At 41.2% G+C, this 6,105-nt stretch overlaps 1 pseudogene; it reads left to right on the top strand.

The window, feature by feature from the left end:
- Nucleotides 1–255: 255 nt before the first annotated feature.
- On the top strand, nucleotides 256–2,508 carry LOC139374526 (peptidase M20 domain-containing protein 2-like; annotated as a pseudogene).
- Nucleotides 2,509–6,105: the final 3,597 nt, after the last annotated feature.

Consider the following 6,105-nt stretch of genomic DNA (forward strand, 5'->3'; position numbering starts at 1 on the left):
GGACATTAAAAGTCAAACTGCCTACCGCATTTTTGGTTACAGAATGTGGGCTTCTTAATTATGCAAGTATGATGCGTTGCCGCCAGGTATTGACCATGCATGTTGACAAACCCTCATATACAAAGTCGGTGTGGCTGCTGCACTTGTTCTGACACCATTTTAAAGTAGTCAACTGGGTGGGGATTCCTATGAGTTGGGAGAAATCAGCCAATGAAGAAGAAGAAAATGTACTACTTTAAAATTGAGATAGCCTCAATGGGAGCCTTTTGGGCCCCCGAGTGGTGCAGTGGTCTAAGCCTCTGCATCTCAGTGCTAGAGGCGTCACTACAGAACCTGGTTCGATTCCAGGCTGTATCACAACCGGCCATGATTTGGAGTCCTATAATTGGCTCGGCGTCATCCGGGTTAAGGTTTGGCCGGGGTAGGCCATCATTGTAAATAGTAATTTAATATTAACTGACTTGCATAGTTAAATAAAGGTTCATCAAAATAAAATAAATCAAATGGCGCTGCCCATTCTGTCACAGAAGCTATAATGGCACAGATACAAAGGTGAGTCCTCTATCTCTATGGAAGAGAGCTGTCGGACTCTCCTCTCTACGTAAAGGTAGCCTACATTCTGCCCGCATTGAGTGCAGACTGGGCAGTTTTAAAGCACATTGTGCCACAACTTAAGATCTGATTCAAAGGGGTTGGGTTAAATGCCGAAGACACATTTCGGTTTAATGCATTCAGCTGTGCAACTGACTAGGTTTCCTCTTTCCCCTTTCCCATATAATATAGCCAGGTCTCTATGTCTCTATTTGTCTACTTACTAAATTATCATGCATGGATAATGTCACTCTTTGTCATTTGAATGAATATATAAACAAAACCATTTATCAATACCATGTAGGTGACAGTACTTGGGACCCCAGTAGAAGAGGATGGAGGAGGGAAGGTCAACCTTACTGGGCCATTTGAAGACATGGGTGTTGTCTTCATGGCTCACTCCGCTCAACAGGATGTTGTCTTCATGGCTCACTCCGCTCAACAGGATATTGTCTTCATGGCTCACCTTGCTCAACATGATGTTGTCTTCATGGCTCACTTTGCTCAACAGGATGTTGTCTTCATGGCTCACCTCACTCAACAGGATGTTGTCTTCATGGCTCACCTCGCTCAACATGATGTTGTCTCCATGGTTCACCACATTTAACAGGATGTTGTCTTCATGGCTCTCTCCGCTCAACAGGATGTTGTCTCCATGCCTCACCCCGTTCAACAGGATGTTTTATTAATGCTCTGTGTATCCATAACAGAGTAAGACACAGTTACCGTCTGTATCCAATTCAGGTCAACAACATTGTAATTGACTGTAATATGTATCAACTTTGGTTCACTTTTGGTTAATCTATTCTCAGTGTGACAGTGAAGTACCATAGGAAGGTGTCTCATGCTGCAGCCTACCCCTGGGACGGGATGCAGCCGTGCTGGCATACGACAGCCTGTCTGTTTTGAGGAAGCAGATGAAGCCAGACTGGAGATTCCATGGTAAGTACTAAATGAGAGGTTCATGGACATTAGATACTGAGTTAATTTTACTGTGTAAATAGATTATCTTAAGATAAATACACTCATTGTAAGTCATTGTAAGGATAAGTGCTTCTGGTAAATGACTAAAATGTAATGTAAAATGTCATTCACCCCTGCATTGATTAGGCTAGTACTTTTATGGTTTGGCATTGTGTTTGTTGTTGATGATATTGATGGTTCCATGTACTGCAACAAGCTTGTGGAACACACTACCATATTCACAGTCTCTGTGTACACCTCTTCCTTACCAGACTCAAACATGCAGTTGGTTTCTTATCTGTCTTTTTCTACAGGCATCATCAGACATGATGGAGTGAAGCCCAATATCATCTCAGCCTACACTGAGCTGGAGTACTATCTGCACACTCCACTGGCCAGGGACCTGTCTGACCTCTAAGTCAAGGCCGAGGCTGGCTTCAGGTCAGATGCCATGGCAACTGGTTGTCAAGTAAGCATGCTCAAAATAGTCAGGTTATTTAAGGACAGTTTCCGTTATTAAAGGACAGCTATGAAGATCAACGGAAATACATTGGTGGGTTACTCGTGTAATATTTGGACGAAACTTATCCAAACCATACATACTCCAATATCCTTCCCAGAACCACCCTTGCACACCTCTATCAAGAGAATGGCAGAGCCCCAGGGATTGAGTTTGAGGAGGTGCCCAGCCCTTTCTCAGGTAGCAAAAATGAAATAATAATAATTGTAGAGATGTAAAGTGATAGATAATAGAGTAGTCTTGATATTACTGGCGATAAGCACTTGTCTACGTGATCTTGTCTATGTAGTCTTGTCTATGAAGTCTTGTCCACATAGTGTTGTCTACGTAGTCTTGTCTATGTAGTCTTGTCTATGTAGTCTTGTCTACGTAACATAGTCTTGCCTATGTAGTCTTGTCTATGTGGTCTTGTCTATGTAGTCTTGTCTACATAGTCTTGTCTACGTAGTCTTGTCTATGTAGTCTTGTCTAAGTAGTCTTATCTATGTAGTCTTGTCTACGTAACATAGTCTTGTCTATGTAGTCTTGTCTATGTAGTCGTGTCTACGTAGTCTTGTCTACGTAACATAGTCTTGTCTATGTAGTACTGTGTCGTGTCTTTGGCTATGCCGTATTAAGTGATATGACATGCTATTCTATAAAATAATTTATCCGTAATTAATATTACCGGATTGAGCTAATCATGTAAATGTAATTAACTAGAGAGTCGGGCACCACAAAATAATATTTATAGAGCTGTTATCTTCCGAATAAACTCTTAAAGACCTAGTAATATTTTACATCAATAGCAGTCAACATTAATCGTCACCTTTATTCAGTCTCATCAGAAAGTTGTAAATTCTTAGTTATCTGCACGAACCCTGGCTAACAAGTTGAATCAGCAATACAAAATTGGGTATAATTATTTATTTACTAAATACCTAACCAATCACACAGAATTACACATACACATATTTAAATCATAACTTGATTACAAATTACGTCACAAAGGAAAACGTCCCTAGCGGGCAGAACAGATATGACAGCTTGTTACACAAAGGAAAAGGGCTGGGTTTGAGTGAAAGAGCGGGAAGACTGAGGAACAAAGGCCGAAGCTGTGCTATCGTAAATACAGTATCTTATGCATTCTAAATTACCGCCCATTTGGGAAAGGAAAATGCAATAAATATTTACTCTGAGCTGTGCTTCTGTAGGTTGGTGGTAGATGGAAGGCCGTGTTGCCCTACCGAGTCCTTTGAAGAATGTCTATGGTTGTCAATTGGGTACGTTGTAGTAACGTCGTTGTGTGGTAGACGGGATACTCTGTCTGTTCCTTCCTAACCTGCGTTTGCATCTGCTGTTGCTAACTCAATGGCTAGGAGGTATCACTTCTGTAGTGAATAGGAGGTTATATTGTCGTCAAGGGCTTATATAGGAAGGGAGAGGAGGGTGTGTTTGAAAAGTTTTATAGCCCATGTCCCTTCACAGGGGCGGGCCACTGATTGAGCAGCCCTATCTTATGAAAAACCAAATCTCTCATTTTAGAAGCTAAAATCACATTTCATTCCATCACAAATAATTTCATATTCAAACATTTAAATTGAACAACAATTCTATGTGAATCCGATAACTCTGTTGTGTAGACTTTCCACTGTAGAGTTTACGTCACCTGATCATTGATGAGAATGTCTCAGATGACAACCGAACTGACATCATATTCATTAAGTACCACCGCATATGTTCAATTGGTCGGATTACCAGAATACAGCTCATTTCCCCCACCTTCTGATGTTCCCAGAATCTCAATGTTAACCAAGGGTTTTGCAAATGTAACCTCAGTAGGGTAGAGAGAGGAAAAAGGGGGGAAGAGGTATTTATGACTGTCATAAACCTACCCCCCAGGCCAACGTCAGGACAACTGTCTACATAGTCTTGTCCATGTAATCTTGTCTATTTGGTCTTGTCTATGTATCAAATCAAATCAAGTTTATTTATATAGCCCTTCGAACATCAGCTGATATCTCAAAGTGCTGTACAGAAACCCAGTCTGAAATTCCAAACAGCAAGCAATGCAGGTGTTGAAGCACGTTGGCTAGGAAAAACTCCCTAGAAAGGCCAAAACCTAGGAAGAAACCTAGAAAGGAACCAGGCTATGAGGGGTGGCCAGTCCTCTTCTGGCTGTGCCGGGTGGAGATTATAACAGAACATGGCCAAGATGTTCAAATATTCATAAATAATAGGTCTGGGACATGTAGCTGCGGCACGGCCAGGTGGACTGGGGACAGCAAGGAGTCATCATGCCAGGTAGTCCTGAGGCATGGTCCTAGGGCTAGAAAGAGAGAAAAAGAGAATTAGAGAGCTCATACTTAAATTCACACAGGACACCGGATAAGACAGGAGAAGTACTCCAGATATAACAAACTGACCCTAGCCCCCCGTCACATAAACTACTGCAGCATAAATACTGGAGGCTGAGACAGGAGGGGTCAGGAGACACTGTGGCCCCATCCAATGATACCCCCGGACAGGGCCAAACAGGAAGGATATAACCTCACCCACTTTGCCAAAGCACAGCCCCCACACCACTAGAGGGATATCTTCAACCACCAACTTACCATTCTGAGACAAGGCCGAGTTTAGCCCACAAAGATCTCCGCCACGGCACAACCCAAGGGGGGGCGCCAACCCAGACAGGAAGATCACATCAGTGACTCAACCCACTCAAGTGACGCACCCCTCCTAGGGACGGCATGAAAGAGCACCAGACTATGTCGTCTTGTCTACGTAGTCTTGTCTACGTAGTCTTGTCTATAAAATCTATGCCTTGGGATCCACCCTTTCTTTTACATTGGCTCTGATGCACTGAACCATGCACTGACACTACGCTATAAACTTCAAGCGAAGTTTCCAATGAGACACTACACCATTGCAATTAAATGTCTTAACTATGCAGGAGGCTGGTTCAACATGTGTTCTTCCATTTCAGATTCAATGGCCTTCTCTTTCTCAGAAAACATGACATTAGCTAAATGTTTTTAACAGATCATTCATAACATATCTTTCCAAAGGTGTGACCGTGTGAGTGATCATACTGATATTACTTGTAAAAAGAAGGGGTGATTTGGGACACGATCTCTCCTAGTAAGACAATAATATATCCATCCTGTTTGGAGACAATAATATCCAGTAGCCATATGAGAGGTTATCGAATAGGTTATTTATTCAAACGCATCAAAGTGGAAAAATACTAAAACCTAAAACTACTACTACTACAGTGAATCTCAAAGCCTCAGTATATAATATACAATATGAGCTTCAAAATGATGAAGCAGCTGTGCTCTGTCTTTTGATCACCTCACATCTCGTATGTTTCACCGTGACAACAGTATCAAATTAGTGAAAAAGATTGTGATTTGGCATCAAATAACATAAATGTAGTACTGTAGTAGTCACTAGTAGTGAATCGTTATGCGTTGCTCATTTATTACTGTAACATGTAGTTGTGCTATTGTCAAGTGCACAATGAAAAAGTGACAAAGTTGCTTAGCAACAAACTAGTAGAAGCAACATTACAAAACATCCAAATAGTGTGTTCATATGATATTACAAAATTGCAAGTACGAAAATAAAATTCTAGATATCACTGGAAATTCCAGATTTAGAGTTTAACAGAGGCTAGCATTCTCCTGGGCACTAGCTCTAGTCACAGTCATGCCAAGTTAACCAATAGTCATAGTCATGCCAAGTTAACCAATAGTCATAGTCATGCCAAGTTAACTAATAGTCGTAGTCATGCCAAGTTAACTAATAGTCGTAGTCATGCCAAGTTAACTAATAGTCGTAGTCATGCCAAGTTAACTAATAGTCGTAGTCATGCCAAGTTAACTAATAATCATAGTCAATGCAAGTTAACTAATAGTCATAGTCATGCCAAGTTAACTAATCATCATAGTCAATGCAAGTTAACTAATAGTCATAGTCATGCCCAGTTAACTAATAATCATAGTCATGCCAAGTTAACTAATAGTCGTAGTCATGCCAAGTTAGCTAAT

This window comes from Oncorhynchus clarkii, chromosome 19 (genome assembly GCF_045791955.1).
Source record: "Oncorhynchus clarkii lewisi isolate Uvic-CL-2024 chromosome 19, UVic_Ocla_1.0, whole genome shotgun sequence".
NCBI lineage: Eukaryota > Metazoa > Chordata > Actinopteri > Salmoniformes > Salmonidae > Oncorhynchus > Oncorhynchus clarkii.